We start from the raw sequence: 21,218 nt of genomic DNA on the forward strand, positions 1-21,218 counted from the left end.
GGTTTTCTTAGTTTGTCTGAGACATCCAGACCCAACTCTCTTGCAAGCTCCAACAATTTCGGTTTGCGCAACGACTTCAAATCCATGGCTGCTCTGAATGCTGCTTTCTCTACTGCTTACTATTGTCTTGCCGCAAACTAACCCGGCAGCAACGACAACCACAATTACCAGCTCTGTTTCTGACACTAACAAAAAGCCTGGCAACGCTCAGAAGAAGAAAGTCCCGCACTCACCAAACCTCGCAGGCAGGAATTCCGCGCAGTCGTTCCGCTGCAGGCAACCAGTCGTCACACAGGGCTCGTTGCACTGCTCCCGGATCGTCGTTGAGCTGCTCAGCATACTGTCAACTGCATCTCTTTGCTGCTGGCCTCCGTTGTCGCGATCTCGCCGCTGGCAGACAGTTGTTTGAAGTCGTAGGCGATCTCACCGCTGGCAACCAGATATTTGGATCGCGACACTGGAGCGATCGGATGGGAACTCGGCGCTGACGCCCGTGGTTGTACCTGGGTCGCAAGCCCCAAGGGTAGCGTTGGCCTGGCGGCCTGGGGTACAACTGCAAGCATCCGAAGGTCCCGGCAAAGCATGAGTCGACAGGTAACAACGAAACAACTTGTTTATTTTAACATCGCAAAGAGTTGGCGGTCAGGTTTGACCGAAGTAGAGAGACGGGAGAGCACTTCACTCAACGGAAGAAATCGGAGCCCTCCCTGGCGTCCGGGGGCAGCTGTTTTTATACTCTCGCAGTTGAGGGCAAGAAGGAACCCCTCAAAAGACGAGCACGTGAATGTACAATGGGCTAATGGTGACGCACACTGTCGTAGCGATGCCGTAGCACCATGTCGTGGCGCTGCGCAAGATCTCGTAGCAACTGGTCGTGGCGCTGCGCAAGATCTCGTAGCAACTGGTCGTGGCGCTGCGCAGCACACTGTCGTGGCGCTGCGCAAGATCTCGTAGCAACTGGTCGTGGCGCTGCGCAGCACACTGTCGTGGCGCTGCCGGTCGGACACAATGACTGTAACGAGAAGATGGTCCCTGCTTTGGCTTCGCCTGTTTCGGGCACAATGACTGGAACGAGATCCCTGCTTTGGCATCGCCTGTTTCGGGCCCAATAACTGGAATGAGATCCCTGCTTTGGCATCGCCTGTTTCGGGCACAATGACTGGAACGAAATCCCTAGGCGGTCGCATCGCCGCAGACGCGCCTGGAAACACCTGGCGATGAGTGTTGCGGTGACGACGATCGGGCCAACATGTCCGCCGCCCCGCCGCCGTCGCGCCGGCAAAACCACGTGTCGCAGGCGAAACGCAACAACGTGTTGTGCTTTTGTAATCTTTATGAAATCGAAGGTGACGTGCTTGGAAGTGTACTAAACCAATTACTCAGCGTACCATTTCAGAGAAAAAGATTCTTGTACCATAGCCCAACGCGTCGCAGGCTTACAAGGCGACGCGGGCATTTCTAATATTCATGAAATTAACTGGCCTCATTGACCGATTGTAGGCGTGAAGTGATGGACAACCGCACGTATTCACACTGATAGTACCTTCTTCACTCCCTCTCCTAACGGCAACCTAACCTCCACAAAACCTGCAATATCTTCCGGCATCTCCTCGATGATTGCAACAGTAAATCACACAACGGCAGAATCTGCAGAAGCTACTACATCGGGCCCCGAGCTCCGATGATCAGTTATTATGGAACTTATCCGCCAAGTACATTGGCGCCCATGGAAACACCTCAACAGAAACCGCCCTACGCAGGCCAGGACAACGCTGAGATGGAGGCCCCCGTTACCCTTGCGGAACTACAGGCAGTGTTCGCACCTTAAGCCCATGTCCGCCCCCGGGAACCACTGTATTAAAGATCGGCTTCTCCAGAATGCGTACAACTCTTCACTGGCGACCCTCCTGCATCACATCAATGCCGTATGGGAATCGGGATCTTTGCCGTTGTCGTGGAAGCATGCCAGAATTGTAATTATCCCTGAACTGGACAAACCACTGCATTTAGACAATCTGCGCCCCATCTCCCTCACATCATGTCTGGGGATAGTCATGGAACACATTATTCTTCAAAGGCTTATTGCACACTTGGACAAGCATAGCTGTCTACCACAGACCATCTTTGGCTTCCACCCACAGCTATTCGCGCAAGCCATTATGCTTCAACTGTATCACCAAACAATTGAACCTAATCAAGAGCCCCAACTGGACACACGGGCCATCCTCGGTTTGTACCTTGCAAAAGCTTTCGACAACGTCAAACACAATAGACGAGAGCGGCACCGCCGAGCGGCGCTGTATAGCGCTGGCATGAGAGCGCCACATGCGGGGGAAAATTCAACTAGCGGGTGTACATCTCTCCCATCTCTCGTTCACACCGCCTTGATTGCCTCTTGCACTGCGCGTGTTTGGGCACGCTTCGTACCGCGCGCGGTGTGTACCTACGTGTGTGTGCGTGGACGTTTTATTCGAAGGACGGTGTACACGCTTCTATTTGCCTTTAAGAAGATTGATACGCTGACGATTATTTTCATGCTGCAATGCGGCAAAAGGGCAGCGTCTGCTTAGCCATGTAAGTGACATTGAGCAGGTAATTGGAAACGATAACGGGTATGTGCCGCCGGAAAAATCGTCGGCACATACCATGCGTGTTAGCTAATGTCATTTTTGGTTTCCAACAAAATGTCTGCTACAAATCCGGGCTGTCTCTGTTGGCGACAACGGAATTCCATCAACACTGTGCAGAAATAAACAAAATATATTTCGCATAGCACAAGTACGACATGCGTACACAACTTTAACTAGTACGTCCCCTGCAATATAGAATAGAGGCAGCAATGTAAGTAGCTTGATCATTTTTTAACAGTGATCAAGAGACGGAAGTTGAAAGTATTAGTAATCATTTCTGCTTCAGCAATGCCGGCGCGACCAAGACGCAGGCTTGTATCGTGCAGTAACTCTATCGATCGGTGCAGTGGTGATGCAGGAATGAACTCCGGCCATGTTCAATACATCGTGCACATATTCAATTTCTCGGCACACGTAGACTTCGACCACTGCCACCGCATGCAACAGAAGTGGTTTCCATTCTTGGGCAGCGCACACACGAACGAAACACGAGACAGAAGACAGGACAAGCGCTGGTCGAACAACTGAAAGTGTTTATTTGAATAAGAGGTTTGTATGCTCAGTAATCATGAAATTCATGTGGATTACATGTAAAAACAGTCATATACTGACGAGTGATCAATGAACGAGATCGCTTTGTTTGCCAGTTGTTTACTTAGTTCGGCGCACCCCAGTAATCCATGGCTGTCGTTTGCTTTTTTCGTACCATTTTCTTGTGAATCGGCAAAATTTCACTGGTCACATCAACCCTTTCGTGTTTACAGTGCTCTCAGGACAGTTAACAACACAATAATAATTTCCAGTCATCCGAAGAGGCGCCGTCGCAAACAAGAGACGTTTCGCGGGAAGCGCCAACTAAGCGCGGCCGCAACCTTGAAGGGAAGCGGCGGAAACCCGCGGGAGGTGAAATCGTTCCGTCGGGGGAGAAACGAGCGCTGGCGTCTAAAATGAAACTTGGCGTGCGGAGGTCTATTGGAAGCGCTGTCACATTTGCACGTCGGCCGCAACACATACCGCTATATTCAAATATCGTAAAACCATTCAAACCATCGGGGAGCTCAAATCGGACGCCACGTCACTAGGGAGTAAGGGCACACTGCACGGGTCAGTACTCTCGCCCATGCTCTTCAACATCGCCCTCGTCGCACTCCCGGAACGTCTCTCTCCACTTTCCACCCAACGTCGTCAATGTAAAGCTGGCTGAGTTGGGGCTCAATAATACTCTGGACGAACTCTTCGAGGCTGAGCGCCTAGCTCATTGCGAATGCCTTTCCCACACCGCGACAGTACGCCAAGTCCTCAGTAAGCTGAGCATCCCTTACCTCACGCAGACTGGAGTCAAACTCCCATACCGCTGGATATCCGCGACATTTTCCTGATTCCCCCTCTCCCGAAGAATGTGCGCCCCGACTACAATACAGCACGTCGCACGGCAAGGATTCAGCGACTTGGCAATAGCTATGAGGGTGCTTCGCGCGTGGATTATGCCGACGCCATGGACTACCCGACTCACTCGGCCATGACACTTGCCGTGGTCACGGGCTTGAATCTGGATATCACAATAACCAGCTAAATACGCAGAATTCATCCTGGAGAAGGCGAAGAGGCTTCTATAGCTCTCGCCTACGCATATACTGCATCCTGCATCATCACTGATTCCAAGATGGCCCTACGTAACTATACCAGAGGACTCATCTCGTCCCAAGCATTCTCACGGGCACACATCCGTCCCGTCGCCGCAGCAGCATCCACCTGATCTGGGCCCCGAGCCACGCAGGTTTTACCGTAAACGAAGCCGCGCACGACGCCGTCCGAGCAAACGTCCACCGGGCACGTCAGGCCTCTTCGGGCCAGCAGTTTTCCGGACGGATTCACAATCCGCAAGGCCTTAATCACGTGGCCGTAGCCTTCTAGCGCAGCCACGCGCGAGCGTATCATCACCTATGGCGAGATCCTCACGTACTATGGTAAAGCCCGCCTCAAATACCCCTCTCCCTATTAGTCTCTCAACAAACATCAATTGACCACTTGGCGGCTTTCACAGACCTTTCCTACGCCGTCCCTGTATCATCACATTTACCCTGATGCCTTCACACCGAGCTGCGAAACATGCCACGCGCAACGCGCAAATGTCGATCATATTATCTGGGCATGCCCCGCAGCACCGCACGCCATCAAACAAAGCACCAACTCTGCATTCAGAATCACCACACTCGAGCAGTAGCAGGCCATGCTGCTCAGCGAATGCCCAGAGGCTCAAATCTGGGTAGTCCGGCTGGCCGACAACGCCGCCATGACTCAAAGTCTTGCCGCCGCATGAGGAAGGGAGGCTGCGATAACGCTAATCTCCCGGCCCCCCGCATTCCTTTGCCCCAGCAAGGACTTTGAATAAAGTTCTTTTCTCACCCTCTTCTTTCTTTTCTTCCCGTTCGTTCCCCTGTGTAGGGTAGCAAGCCGGACGTGCGTCTGGTTGACCTCCCTGCCTTTGATTCCTTCTTTTCTTCCTCCTCCTCCTCCTACTTCTTCGAATAAATATGTGCAAACGATTTGGGCGCTTGTTAAGCTATTTCTGCCGTCAACTGGGCGGGCTATTTCGCTTAGTCATCCTTGGTTTGAGCAGCGCAGAGAAGACGAGGGACAGAAAATCGGCGGATTCCGTGCACTGTGGGAATCGGTGTAAGCGAAGCTTTGTATGCTTATCTTATTTTGTTGTAGCGCAAACTGAACCACAAGGACAACAGAAAGGCACATCTGACACACACTGCGCTGTGTGTGTCAGATGTGCCTTTCTGTACTTGTCGTTCAGCTTGCGCTACAACAAAACATATCCCGTATACCAACAAGCCCCTATAGCTATCCTTTGTATGCTGTTTGATTTGATTGACGATAATTAGCGATGATGTTGGCGGCGAATCCGTAATTTTTTCAGCGTTTAGTCCAGTACGAGAGTGGTGAGTTGATGTTAAACGTTACCTTGCGTGTATCACTGCTGTTTGTCTGCGTAGTCCGCAGAACATATAGGGAGACGTGCTTGCTTGAGGCACTGTTGTGCGCCATTGTTCATAATTTCTGAAAGAGACAGCCGTGGTCATTATTAACATGGAACATCGCATCGTGGCAGAAAGGTTAAACTTTGATTGAATCGTGGGGCTGTGCGTAATTCAATTATCATACAATTGTATGTGTATACATTGATTCGCAGTCTGCACCACGCTCCTGTTCGGCGCGACGCTTCTTTCGGGCCTGGGCGTCCTCGACGCTGAGTGCACGCTTTGGAGCCATTTTGCTGGCGCGTGTTTACGTGCTCCTTCTGTATACATGACCAGCACGCTGTTGAGACGCCAGCTCCAAGCGCTTCCTTCAGGCTATGTACGATTGCAATGCTTATACTAGCGCAGCCCAGCACCTGCATTTTTGTCGCATAGGAAAGCAAGCACAGCACGGTCCTGCACACAAACTGTGAAACGCTGCCGCGGCGGTGCCGGCCGGGTTGCGCGGAGGCGAGCGCTAGCTGGTCGTGTAGCAAGAAACCCGGCGGCGCGTGCCAGCAAGATCACAGCAGCAGCGCCCGGAAAGTCGGGAGAAGAGGCTTGACGGCTTCGCTTTGAAAAGGGGATACTCATCGCGTCACTTGCAAATGACATTTGTAGCCTTAAAGGCTGCAATGTGTTTCTTTTTTCATTCCTCATTACGGGCAATAATGGACAACTCGTGCGTTAGAAGATTAGTGTAGATTGCAGCGACAAGTTTTGTGATATTGAGATAGGTGCAGCAGCAATTAATTGGGTGTAAACGCTACGTATATTACACGAACAGGCAACGACGAAAGAAAGAAAAATCCGAGGACACCTAAGCCCTTGTCGTGGGTTGTGAATGCGCAAGCAATAATTTAAGTAATTGAAGAAATCGATTTTCCATTACTTTGATTGTCGTACAAATACAATTGCAAATGTTGTAAGAGTCATTGCTTATTTCACTTCATTTTTTGTTTCATCACTGTATTAACCCAATCCTGCAATAGCCCTCCTATGGGGCTGAAGTATGTACAAATAAAAAAGAAATATTGGATGCGCCTTAGCTCAGCTAACCTTGGATATGCAAAGCGAAAGCTTGGTTTAGCCTGGTTAAGCCTCGGTTTCACTTGGTTAACCTTTGATTTAGGTGCAATTATTATACTTAGGCATACAATCATCGTCAGGTATGACGGCTGTGCCTTAGGTCGGTGTCTAGACATGACTGTGATTAGGCTTGGGCAGATTAACGCCTCCTCAGTGTTTTTCAGGGCCATGCAATCGCTCGCTCCCTAATGGGAGCCGTTGGGCAGCGAGCGATTGCGCTGGCACTGGCGTCAGTGAGTTGCCGCGGTGCGACGCCACCCAGATGGGACGACTGCTTGCGTCACTCGTGCGTCTGAGCGCGCGCCGCTGCCGTTCCGGAGGAGAAGCGATAGACGCTCCGTTAAGGTCTTTACGCTCCGTCCCTGCGTCTGCCAGAATATCACGCGTCTGTCAGTCTTCCTCCGACTTCCGCCATGAGGCGCCACCCAGATGGTACTCTGCCCCACGACCGTAAAGCAGGCGCGAACGCTAGCCGACAGGGGAGAGTAGGAAAGGGCGATAGGAGAGGATAGTGAACGGTTGGATCGGTCGCATCTGGCTGGCATCGAAAAAGAAATTTGCAGTTCCGCCGGAAAGGCGAAGCACTGATTGCGGTAGCAAATTAGTAGATAGCTGCACGAAGTAAGGATAGTATTTTTATCGGCAGTATAAATTTGTAAACATTCACGAACTAAATTAACGATGATAAAGTATGTAAGCGTCACTCAACGAGGCCGTAGAAAGAAACACACAGAAACAGCGCTGTCTTTGTGTGTCTGCTTCTTTTTACGTCCTTGTTCAGTCGCGCTTACACATTCTATCATGAATTCAAACCAACTAGCCCGTCAACGTGTTTTAACTAAATTAACCAGTATGGTGCCACGCGCGCACAGGTAAATATGAACACACATCGCTCGATGACAACGGAAACTCGCTGTGGAAATTCTACAGTGAAGAATCGCGGCAGCAGCCGCGAGCAAATTGATCTTCATTCATGTCTCGCTTCAGCGCTAACGAAACGTCGAAAACACAGGGTGCACGAAGCTACCGGCACTACGCGCACTCAGCAAACATCGCAGACCGCTTTGAAGATTAGGCCTGCATGGGCGCGCACTTTAGCCACGTCGCACATCGCTTTCAATACACACGAGCGCCGGAAACGCGTACCTACGGCGTCCACCACAGCGTCTGTATACTACGGGGTCCGCGATTGGCGTGGACAACGCCTTAGTAGACGCCGCGGTTCTCTCCACTCTGTACGGAGCGGCGGGCGAGGAAGACAACGAGGCACCGTAGCAGCCACCGGAGAAGAATGCCCTTCCTCTCTCGCCTCACCCCCTGCTCAACACCACCTAGAAAAGAGAAGGCCTGAGCGCTCGGCGAGTGACGTCACGGAGAAGAGGCCGGCGGCGTGCTCGGGGATACGGGTTGAATGAAGGGATCGCGTCCTTATGGGAAACGTTAACCAGAGCGCAGTTATTGTTTTTTTAAGCATAGTTGAGCAGATGGCCCGCAGAGAACAGAGGGTGTTCCAAGATTATTTTATTTATGCAAAACTATTTATGCGCTGCATTACTAAATAGCCCGTCCATAAAAAATGAGATGGTTCAACCTTAGAATTGAGAACGAATTTCGGGTAAATGATGACAGGGAGCATGGCCTGTATTAAAAGTCAAAGTGCTGCCCTCTTCTTCAGAGTAGCTTACTTGCTTTGATTTATCGTCGGTGGCAAAGAGTTTGCCGTTCATGCGACCACAGAAGTTCTTCAACAAAATCTTAGCACTGCACCAAAACACATCATCATCATCATCATCATCATCATCATCATCATCATCCTGGTTACGCCCACTGCAGGGCACAGGCCTCTCCCATACTTCTCCAACTACCCCGGTCATATGCTAATTGTGGCCATGTTGTCCCTGCAAACGTCTTAATATCATCCGCCCACCTAACTTTCTGCCGCCCCCTGCTACGCTTCGCTTCCCTTGGGATCCAGTCCGTAACCCTTAATGACCATCGTTTATCTTCCCTCCTCATTACATGTCCTGCCCATGCCTATTTCTTTTTCTTACTGTCAACTAAGATGTGATTACCTCACGTTTGTTCCCTTACCCAATCTGCTCTTTTCCTATCCCTTAACGTTACACCCATCATTCTCCTTTCCATAGCTCGTTGCGTCGTCCACAATTTAAGTATAGCTCTTTTCGTAAGTCTCCAGGTTTCTGCCCCGTACATGAGTACGCTTTTCTCTTGAGGGATAATGGCAACCCGCTGTTCATGATCTGAGAATGCCTGCCAAACGCACCCCAGCCCATTCTTATTCTTCTGATTATTTCAGTCTCATGATCCCGATCCGTGGTCACTACCTGCCCTAAGTAGATGTATTCCCTTACCATTTCCAGTGCCTCGCTACCTATCGTAAACTGTTGTTCTCTTCCGAGACTGTTAAACACTACTTTAGTTTTCTGCAGATTAATTTTTAGACTCACTCTTCTGCTTTGCCTCTCCAGGTCAGTGAGCATGCATTGCAATTGGTCCCCTGAGTTACTAAGCAAGGCAATATCATCAGCTAATCGCAAGTTACTAAGGTATTCTCCATTACATCTTATCCCCAATTCTTCCCAATCCAGGTTTCTGAATACCTCCTGTAAACACGCTGTGAATAGCATAGGAGAGATCGTACCTCGCTGCCTGACGCCTTTCTTTATTGGGATGTTGTTGCTTTCTTTACGGAGGACGACGGGGGCTGTGGAGCCGCTATAGATATCTTTCGGTATTTTTACATACGGCTCGTCTACATCCTGATTCCGTAATGCCTCCATGACAGCTGAGTTTTAGAGTGAATCAAACGCTTTTTAGTAATCAATGAAAGCTATATATAAGGGTTGGTCATATACCGCACATTTCTCTATCACCAGATTGATAGTGTGGGTATGGTCTATTGTTGAGTAGCCATTACGAAATCCTGCGTGGTCCTTTGGTTGACAGAAGTCTAAGGTGTTCCTGATTCTATTTGCGATTACCTTACTAAATACTTTGGAAGCAACGAACAGTAAGCTGATCGGTCTATAATTTTTCAAGTATTTGGCGTCCCCTTTCTTATTTATTAGGATTATGTTGGCGTTCTTGCCAAGATTCTGGTGCGCTCGAGGTCATGAGGCATTGCGAATACCGGGTGGCCAGTTTTTCTAGAACAATCTGGCCACCATCCTTCATCAAATCTGCTGTTTCCTGATCCTCCCCAGCTGCCTTCCCCTTTTGCATAGCTCCCAATGCTTTCTTTACTTCTTCCGGCGTTACTTGTGGGATGTGAAAATCCTCTAGACTATTCTCTCTACCATTATCGTCGTTGGTGCCACTGGTATTGTATAAATTTCTATAAAACTCCTCAGCCACTCGAACTATCTCATCCATATTAGTAATGACACTGCCGGCTTTGTCTCTTAACGCATACATCTGTTTCTTGCCTATTCCTCGTTTCTTCTTCACTGCTTTTAGGCTTCCTCCATTCCTGAGAGCATGTTCAATCCATATTATACTTCCTTATGTCAGCTATCTTACCCTTGTTGATTAACTTGGATAGTTCTGCCAGTTCTATTCTAGCTGTAGGGTTAGAGCCTTTCATGCATTGGCGTTTCTTAATCAGATCTTTCGTCTCCTGCGATAGCTTGCTGGTATCCTCTCTAATGAAGTTACCACCGACTTCTACTGCACACTCCTTAATGATGCCCATAATATTGTCATTCATTTCTTCAACACTAAGGTCCTCTTCCTGAGTTGAAGCCGAACATCTGTTCTGTAGCTTGATCCGGAATTCCTCTATTTTCCCTCTTACCGCTAACTCATTGATCGGCTTCTTATGTGCCAGTTTGTTCCGTTCCCTCCTCAAGTCTAGTTTGATTCGACCTCTTACAATCCTATGGTCACTGCAGCGCACCTTGACGAGCACGTCCACATCTTGTATGATGCCAGGGTTAGCGTTGAGTATGAAGCCTATTTCATTTCTAGTCTCGCAATTTGGGCTCCTCCACGTCCACTTTCGGCTATCTCGCTTGCGGAAGACGGTATTCATTATCCGCATATTATTCTGTTCTGCAAACTCTACTAATAACTCTCCCCTGCTATTCCTAGAACCTATGCCATATTGCCCCACTGACTTGTCTCCAGCCTGCTTCTTGCCTACCCTGGCATTGAAGTCGCCCATCGGTATAGTGTATTTTGTTTTGACTTTACTCATCGCTGATTCCACGTCTTCATAGAAGCCTTCGACTTCCTGATCATCATTACTGGATGTAGGGGCGTATGCCTGCACGACCTTCAATTTGTACCTCTTATTAGGTTTCACAACAAGACCTGCCACCCTCTCGTTAATGCTATAGAATTCCTGTATGTTACCAGCAGGGGCGTAGCCCGGGGGGGAGGGCTTATGGGGCTTCAGCCCCCCCCCCCTCCGAAATTTTTTCGTGCTGTCCATGCACCGCCGACCAATGCAACCCCGGCGCCGGAAATCATTCTGAATTTTGTCTATAATCTCGGGTTCCACGCTCGAAAACACATTTCACCGCGAACAATTCAAAGTCAGGCTGGATCTCGCGGCAACGCCCATGCACCGGGAGTCACATAACGCAAAGCAGCCCCATCCGAGCACAGAGAGAGAGAGGAAAGGGGAAAGGCAGGGAGGTTAACCAGAGAGAAAGATCCGGTTGGCTACCCTACACTGGGGAGAGAGGGGAGGGGGAGGTAAAGTGGTAACAAAGTAGAGATAAGGAAAGGAAGGAGCCTAGACACACAGTCACCATCGGTCACTGGCACCGAATACTGTCATCGCACAGCACAGTGACACTTGCCACACTATCAACATTTGTTCAGGCTACAGCCGCCTGTCCAATCCTGTCGCCCTCAAAAACCGCAACAGCGCCCTCGTCGCCCTCTGCTGCGATGGCTTGTGATGGCGGTATTGTAAAATAAGTTCCTCTGTGAGAGGTCTTTGGTCAAAGCGCGCTATCGCGGTTGCGAGTGATTGTCTCTGTAAATTATATCGAGGACAGTCACAAAGAAGGTGTTGAAAAGTCTCCTCGTTACCACAGTCCTCACACGTGGCGTCGTCGGCCCATCCAATTCGGTAAGCGAAAGACTTGGTGAAAGCCACCCCTAGCCATAGCGAGCACAAAGTTTCAAGGGGGTTTTGATGGCGAACGGGCTCGTCGCGGCGTCTCGCGGAGGCCGCGGTATCTACGGAGCGCATGAATTTCAATTCCAAAACTTTATGGGTATAAAGTTCTCATAAACTTTTCATGTGAAAGGTGCATTGAAAATGATGTTGTGCTTTAGATTTTCAACTGCGGAACTTTGTGGGTTTAATGTTGCTATAAATATTTGACGCCAAAGGTGCATTGAATTTTCTAAAGTTTTACATCGGAACTTACAACGAGACAAGCCAAGTTAACAAAATATCAGACAAGTTGACAAAGCACGCAGCGAGGTCCGATGAGACGAAGCGTTGTGGTGGTTCAGTTGTGCCGTCATGTCACATGAAAAAATATCAACATTTTTTTTTTCACCTACACCAAAGCATCCATGTCAAGACACTAAAGCCAGCCAAGGTAACTACGTTCTTATTTATTTTTTCTACTTTGACTTTTATTCGCGAGGAAAAAGTGAGCCTCTTCAATTTTTTGTTCGCACTACCCTACCCGCGGGCTGCCAGAGCCAGCCAAAGCGCATGCGTTTTTCTCGTGTTGCCCAGACCACCGCGCGGCGAACTTCGGTGCGCGTTCGGTTTTCTCTGGCCGAGTCGATTTTCGCCTGGCAGAGTTTTGGACGCTTTCTGGCTAGGAGACGAGAAAAAGAAACAATGGCCACTCGCCGCCATCACTGCGGGGACTCGACGGATTGCACCGCGTTCGCTTGAGCACAACCTCTCCGGAAACCCTTGTCTCGCCAGTATAGGATACCGAGAAGTATGCGTATGGTTCTCGGTGGACCAAGTGTCTCACATTTTCTCCGATATTCCGTCGGTAGCCACATCAGATGCCCAAAGTAGGCATTCGATTGTGGCTAACATAGTACTTTCCTTTGGTTTTTTTTTATTTCAGTGCCCCGGCCACACAAAAAACAAACAGACATTGTTGCGGCGCAGCGAATTGTCGTATGGTGAAAGTTCGATTTTGTTACTTCTTTTGCGGAAAGTAATGACCCACGGGACGCTCCAGTTGCCGGATATCCTTATTATATTATTGCATTGGCAATTATATGGACAATCCAGGCGCACTCCTACCGTTGCTGTCGCCCTCATGTTTCGTATAAAGTCCACGGGCGATAACATCGTGACCGCGCGCCGCATGCTGTATGTGAGAATGAAAGCGTAGGGAGGGGGGGGGGAGACTGGAATGGGTGAGCCGACGATGGTGGCTCAGTATTTTGTGCGCAAAGGAGAAAAGCGGGGAGCATGCGCACCGCCTTCTGTCGCGCGCGATACATCGGGGGCAGTGGATGGAATGGGGATGGGATCTAGATTCTGTGAATCCGTGATTGCGCAGCACGTTTGTTTGCCTTGTTTTATGCATTATATACAGTGACTTTTTTAGATACGTAGCTTTATTGGAAAATTATACGTATATTTAAACATCTTGTTGCGAGGTCTTGTGTATACTTGCCGTGAGCTTTGTTTCCAGTGACACTTTTTTGCCCTTTTTGAAGCTGTATCTTCGCGTTTGTGTGTTTCATTGTATCTTCGCATTTCTAATGTACGAGGGCGTTTCAATTGAATGTGAGCCAACCTTCCCCCCCCCCCCTGCGCAATAATGGTTCTGTTCATTATCAGCGAGGCATGCGTGTTGCCCCGAGGCATCTCTCATTTACAAAAGTGACACGCAGGTGTGAGTATAAGTGTTTTTTGATGCTTTCATACGCTGGGTTGAACGTGGTTGTGTGACGTTATGGACGCTCAAGACGTTCAGCAGCATGGTGCCGTGAGGTTTTTAACAGCTGAAGGTTGTTCCCAAAAAGAAATTTGTCCCCATATGGCTACCGTGTACGTTGAACATTGTATTTCATTGGCCAATGAGCAAACGGTTCAAAGAAGGATGTGAAAGTTGCAAAGACGATCCAAGCCCGGGCCAAAGTCATCGTGCAATCACCTCTAACAAAATTGAAAAGGTTGATGAGCTGATGAGACAAGAACGGAGGATAAGCATCGACGAACAGGCAGAGCGCGTGAACATCAGTCATGTTTTTGTTCACGCCATAATTCATGAGCATCTCGGTTATCGGCTCTTTTGTGCGCAATGGAAGCTAAAGATTTTGAACCACCGCCAGAAGACGGAGAAGTTCAGTGCTGCCTTGACTCATCTGATCCGGTATCACAGTGAGGGTGACGACTTCTCGTCTTCAATTGTGATCGGGGACGAACCAAGGTACCACTACTATGAGCCTGAAACACGACGGCAAAGCTCACAGTGGAAACATTCCAATTCACCACCCCCAAAGAAAGGAAAGGCCGTCATTTCCGCCGGAAAGATGTTGACTTTTTTTTCGATCATCAGGGGCCATTACTGATAGAATTTGCTAAATCTTGAGAGACTATCAATTGTTTCCGATATTCTGAAATGCCGGGTTGGCCGTGTGTCGCAATCAAGAACAAACGACGTGGAAAATTGACGAATGGGGTCATCTTGTTCTACAACAATTCCCGTCGCCACGTCTTGATGTCGTTAACACAAAATTGGCAATGTTCAAGTGGGAAACGCTGCAACATCCGCCATACAGCTCAGGCCTGTCGCCTTGCGACATCCACATTTTGAGGCAACTGAAAAAAGCAGCTCAAGGGAACCAGATTAGTGTCGGACGATGACGTGAAAGAGTCAATTGCAGACTTTTGGAAGCAGGAACCCAAGGAGCTTAATGAGACGGGAATCACTCGACTCGTTAGTCAATGGGACAAATGTCTAAATGCTCATGAAGACTACTCTTAAATAAAGTACCCCGTTTGTCATATATTCGCATTGGCTCACTTTCATTTGACTATACTCCTCGTAAATTTTTACAGAGTTCGTGCTTTTTATACGTGCTCTCTGTTGCGACTATAATTTCGGTGCAATTACTGACGATACACGACCGGTGACAGCTGCTCCTGCGTAATACATTGGAACAAATGACAGCGCCATTGAGAGTTTTTATTGGCCATCGCATATGTAAAAGAATGTCAACAAGGATCTTGAATGACAAAGTTTCATTAACATATTTGTCCTGAACTTGTTCGTTTCATGGCCTTGATATTTTTCATATTAGCGGCATGCACTGCTTTGCTGGTTTCGAGCTGATATAGCTATAGAGTTCGTGTGATATTTTCTTTACTTATAAATTGACAAAATACATAAGAAGCATTGATATCAATTATTTTTGGCACAATTTTTGGCACATGCAAGTATATCCTTTTATGAAAAACTACATATTTTACTTGTTATGACAGTGCGCAGCGTTCAAGAATTCGTTTGCAGCATTTTTGATAATGGCGATGCAGTTATTATTCATGTATTTGATCTCTAGACGAATTCTTTAAGAGGAAGCATTAGCTCGGGCCCAACTCCGACGCGGCCTATTCAAATACATGCAAAACTCAGAAACGCGTTTCTGGGATAACCCCTTGATCAGTCTTAATGAAATTTGTTGCATTTGAGAGACAAAGTTGACTTGTAGTGTTTGTTGGAAGTGGAATATCGATTTAGGGCCTGAACGTTGTTTAGAATATTTTGAAAAATTCGAAAGTTCGAAATAACATAGAAGCACGACGTTTACAAACTAATAGCTCTGCATCAAGAACATATATCGCGGTTCTGTAAACGGCATCTTTTATAACAGTCAAAGCGGAGAAATTTGGTTTGTCAATTTGTATCTTACGTGAATTGATTACGTTGTGTACAAGGGTTCTCCAAAGTTGTATTTCATAATACTAAATTTTTTTGACATTCATGTGCAACATAGCAATTTTGTCCGCTGTAGATGTACTATTAGATGCAGTTTACAGAATTGATATCAGTTTTTCATTGTTGAGTTACAGAGTTTTAAACTTGATAGTGTCGTTTTCTGAAAATTTGCTATTTTGGTCAATTTTAATAAAGCATTGACAGCCTAAATCAAAAATTCGAAACCAACACTCGCTAGAACGTAAGTTTTTCTTTAAAATGCAACAACCCTAGTCAAATTTGGGACAGTGGTTGCCCAGAAAAACGAATTCTCCTTCTACATGTATTCAGATAGGAGCACCCGAGCTAAAGCTTTCTCTTAAGCAGGAGGCCGAGTTGCAACGTGGGCCCACCCCCCGAACGAAATTTCTGGCTACGCCACTGGTTACCAGCTATATCCTCATTAATCAGGAATCCGACTCCTAGTTCTGGTCTCTCCGCTAAGCCCCGGTAGCACAGGACGTGCCCGCTCTTTAGCATTGTATATGCTTCTTTTGTCCTCCTAACTTCACTATTATATCCCATTTACTGCCCGCTAATTCCTCCAATAGCACTGCTAGACTCGCCTCACTAGATAACGTTCTACCGTTAAACGTTGCCAGATTCAGATTCCAATGGCGGCCTGTCCGGACCCAGATATTCTTAGCACCCTCTGATGCGTCACAGGTCTGACCGCCGCCGTGGTCAGTTGCTTCGCAGCTGGTGGGGACTGAGGGCCGGGGTTTGATTGTTGTATTCATATGGGAGGTTGTGGCCAAGTACTGCACCAAGGTGGCCAAACCTGCTTTGGTGAGGCAGTGTATTACCGGTTCTGGTCACCGGGATCAGATCGCACTCCAGGCCTGCTGATGCAATTTTATCAACACGCTGATTTTTTTATCCGGTGGAAAATTGCGTGGCACCGGGATTCGAACCACGGTCCTCTTGCATGCGAGGCGGATGCTCTATCTCTACGCCACCGCTGCGCCAAAACACATATTTCATGACAACTTCACTGGTGGGTCCTTCACATTCGGGACAGATGTATTTATTCCAGTCTAGATTAGGCTCCAAACGAATGATTTCGCTTTCGAGGCACTAATGCATACAGTACCGCAGTCCACATATTTACAACACCTCAAATGGGTTTAGCAACGGAGATACAAAACATTCGTGCAACTATTTACAAAGAAACAGCTGCCTTATTCCGCAGGATTCCAGCTTTTCTCTTGTTTGCCTTAGCATTGGCACCCAATATTCTGTCATTGATCTTGCGGAAACATGAACGCATGATTTTTCGGCCCGATTTGTAATTGCTCCAGCAGTTGGGCACGCAGCACTTGTTAGGCATATTCTGCCATGAACGTAATCCACATTCCGCGGCAATGAAGGCTTGCCGGACACACCAAGGTCGATCCAAATAGGTCGCGAAGCTTCGGGCGAAAAGCTGTTCAGTACAGATTGTCACCGACATCAGCAAGGGGGGTTATGGGAGCAGCGATTGAAGCGCGACTAGGTTTGGAGGGAACAAACATTGGGAAAGAAAAAAGCGTTTTTTATTTCAAGCGAGACACAGATTCATTCAACGAAAATAATATTCCTGGTCAATTTTATATATTCGTGACGTGTTAAGAAAATACAAGTTTATTCAATTTTATTATTATTAATAAATGCATTTATTTTCGGTGCCCATCGTTACAGGGGGCGTTGGCGCCACAATCACTCGAAATGCAATACACGTCTTGAAATAGGCAGAAAGGCGCACTCGTAAAGTTCACCTGTTGAAACACGCCCCCCTCACAGTTTGTGCTTTCTTGCTTGTCGAAGTTTAAGTTTGTTGACGCGGGTAGCTTCATCGCTTCTTAATCTGTTCAGTAAAAAGTAGCGAGTTACGACCGCCATATACGATATCGCCAGTTACGTGTAGTTGTTTTCGTGCGACTGCGCCAGCCGACGAGCTTGGCGTCCGACGACAGGATCAGCACTCTGCACCTAAAGCTTTCGTCGGCCTCCAAAGAAAGTATGTTCTGTGCAGGGGTGCGATTTCGACAACCGTACAGCTGGCTTTTCCTGCATCGCTTTCCGCGCTGAAAGCTCGAAACGCCCATCAAGTCGAATGGCGGGGCATTTGAATGTATAGCTCCAAAAGCAGGCCAACAAAACAAATTTCGCGCCGTCGGAAACAAAACGACGTCACTTCTGCTTTTAACGGACATGGCGTCGCATTATTTTTTTTTTCCGCCGGAAGTGTTCCCACCACATACAGATGGCGGTAAGCCCCATGAACCGCCGATGGACCGCCATGTTTTGAACGTATGGGCTCCTATGGAAGCTTCGCTACCAGGTATATTTACCTTGGACACACCACCGCAATCACAGCACAAGCGCAGAGACTACATGCACGGTTCACGTCCAGAAAAAAAAAAGTGCGCTCGGAAGCATGTCGCAGCATGCCAGGGCTTTTCTAACCTCGAAGCTATCCAAGGAGCGGCAGGGTTCCCGGAACTAATCGAATTGTTATCGCTGTCGTCGCCCACTCGGGCTTCCACGTCTCATTTTCAACACAGGTGCGTCGCTCGTAGCTTCGTAGCACGCGCCACGGAACTTCTACAGCCCCGTTTACATGAATGCGACAGTGGCGCATCGCATTTTCAAGCGCATTTGGGAAAGGCGATGCGACGCCGTTTATATGTAGCGCATTAATTCTCGCGAAAACGTAGCGCCACATGGTGTCGTATAAGCCGACTTCCGGTGTAACTGATTTCCGGTAGTGGGCCGAGTGCACGTTGGTGGCTGAGTGCCGAGAAACAGGCAGTGTTAGTTTAGCGTACGCAGCTTATAGCGTACGCTAAGCAGTGCACGTTTTTTACAGCTTTAGTTGGCCAGCGAGATCTTCGGATCTGAGAGGCCATATGCCGTCGTTGCGGCTATTTCCCGACTGTAGCGATAGGTAGCGCTGACATCTCGAATGTTTCTTTCGTTAGGCTTCGACTCGTTCGAAACGAGAAGCAATCTCTGAAAACATCACAAGGTTATCCATAATACTTTGTTGTCGAAGCGGACTGAGACTAAGTGAACGCCGTTTACACGATTATTTGCTGCGAACGAAGTGCATTTTACAAAAGCAACGCCAAATTCAATTCGAAGCGGGCAGCCGGGACCGCCGCCATGTTGGTGGCTAATTCCTTCCCGTCATTCCTAATGCGACGATCCTGCGTTTACATGCTCCGCGAGAGTCGACTCGCGCCCGTAAATCTACCCTCGCCTGGCGCATTAATGCGATGCACCTTCCTAGCGCATTACTGCTATTTACATGAATGTGATGCGCTAGAAATGCGATGCGATGCGACTCTGTCGCATTCATGTAAACGTGGCTTATGTGGGCCTGTTTTGCATGACGTAGCTCATGGAGAGAGGGTATAGCCAGAAGTCCTTATAAGTTCTCTAGAGGGTGTTGCCTTGCCTCGCGCGCCACAGGAGAGGGCACGCGAGGTTGAACCGTGTTCGTCGGCTCACCCTCACACGCTTTCACTCATACGGAACCTCACGGCGACGGCGACGGCATAAATGCGCCTGGAGTGTCCATATAATTGCTATTGCACTAAACAATAGAAGAGGCGCTGGGTAGACACGCATCGTTCGATAGTGAGACGCCTGCTGTGTCACAGGGAAAGCGCAAGTGCTATACATGCAAGGAGACGCCGCAAACATGCGCAGCGTCGGAGCACAAACTGACAGGGCGCGAACGTGGTCGCTACATTGATCTCGACGGTGCGACGCCTGTAGCCTTCCGGACCCACTCCAGCTCGCCGGGCGATCTCCGCGGGGTGGTCAGACGCCGCTCCCGCTCCCGCGCAATGCGCAGAGAAGACGGCCCAGCCTTGCTCTCATCCATGGCGAAGCTCGCACTGACTATGCGAGCGCGGCGCTCCTAGTCAGGGGCGCGGCGAGTCATGTGCTCAGGCGGTGGCTAGCGCTCGCGGCAACACAGGGCGGCGCCGGAGCTCGGCGCGGCGAGTCATGCGATGCGTTGCCAAAGTTACGGCGCAGCTGCGGTCAAATGAAAGTCAAATTCGCGGCGACGGCGAGGTTAGTAAAGCTTTCGTCTTCAAAAATACAATGTCCAGTTAGACACCGCAAAGCGGTCCTTCGAGTTATGAACTCCTCGCGGGCAACCGAGTTGAGACGCTTACCGAGGCGAAGTTATTAAGCCCAGACCACACGTACGCTTGCGGACGCGCGCAAGCTCGCGTTCACGCGCCCACGCATGCGCACACGGTGCAGCATGGCTCGTACGCGTCGATACGCGGCGTGATCTCGGGAAACAGCTCCTCTCTGTTATCGCGCGCTTGGGTTGCCTCGCGTCGGCGCGCCTGGCTACGCAGCTACGGCGCGGAGCGTTCAACTCTCAGTGAAGCAGATTTATATCGTGCACGAAAGTGGTTCTTCCTTCCTTTTTGCACTGATCTAACAGATATAAAAATATAACAATTACGTTTATAAATATCGAAGCATCTTGAAACGCTGTCAGTAACAAAGTACGAAGCAGCGCCTGCCGAGGCGTCTGTGAATGAGCCCAGTGAGCGCGCGCTGTCGCGCGTCTTTGTGGATGCAAGCCACCATTACTCGCGAGGCGCGGCAGGCGCTAGGCGCGCGGACGCGAGCTAGCGCGCGTCCGCAAGCGTACGTGTGGTCTCGGCTTTACGCAGGCGAGAGCTTGCGCGTACAAGGAACGCGCGGATAACACAAGTTGCCGAGAGTAAGGGTGATGTGTCGTCACAGCGGTGCCCTCTCCCCTCACGCAACACACACATCACGTGCGACGCTGCGTAAGCTACGCAAGTAGTGCGGTCTCCAAATTTTATCACTGCGCGCGTTCCATCTATGCTTCGCAGGGTGCCAGCGGCGTTTGCTCGTGCGAGCATGCACGTGAGGCTGCCGCGACGGGATGCAGATAGAAAAAGAACGAAAAGCAAATTGATATAAAACAACGTGTCAGCAGCCGAATGAGCGCACGGTTTGTCTGCTTCTAAGGGTAAATTCTTCTTTTCATTTAGAATTGACCTTATATAAAGAACATTTTCACAAAAATCGGTCAAATGACAACGAACTGTTTCAAAGTGCGAACGCAGCCACTGCAAAAAGTATCTCTAGCCTCCACAGCGTTGCACCTGATGTATGAAACGGTGTAAAGGAGGTGTTTCGCCCGCTCTGTTCCGTTGAGGCGCGCTCGTGCCATCGCGTCGCAGCCAATGGGAACTCCGTGTATGCGCACTTGTGTCGTGACGTCGCAGCCAATGACAATGGGAGCTTAGGTACCGTTTCGCTGCTACAGACGACAGACGCGAGGCTTCTTCGCTCACTGGGCCATTTGACGCTATCGCATCGAAAAAGCAGGATGATATACAATGCGCTCATGAGATAACGCATACTTTAAAGAAAGTGAATAGTTGATAGGGCTTGTAAGTTGTTTTCTCGGCACCAGATAAACTGGGAAGAATAGACTGCACTTTTTCGCGAAATTCTAAGCGTGGTAAAAAACGCCATTT

General features: G+C 49.0%; 2 protein-coding genes across 4 annotated transcripts in view; one reads left to right on the plus strand and one right to left on the minus strand.

The window, feature by feature from the left end:
* The window catches only part of DAT (Sodium-dependent dopamine transporter), a 128,745-nt gene that overhangs the window by 96,824 nt on the left and 10,703 nt on the right, over positions 1-21,218 (plus strand). The window lies entirely within an intron of this gene.
* Positions 1-21,218, minus strand: part of LOC142575202 (uncharacterized) — a 136,459-nt gene that overhangs the window by 26,244 nt on the left and 88,997 nt on the right. The window lies entirely within an intron of this gene.

This window comes from Dermacentor variabilis, chromosome 3 (genome assembly GCF_050947875.1).
Source record: "Dermacentor variabilis isolate Ectoservices chromosome 3, ASM5094787v1, whole genome shotgun sequence".
In the NCBI taxonomy this organism is placed as follows: Eukaryota; Metazoa; Arthropoda; class Arachnida; order Ixodida; family Ixodidae; genus Dermacentor; species Dermacentor variabilis.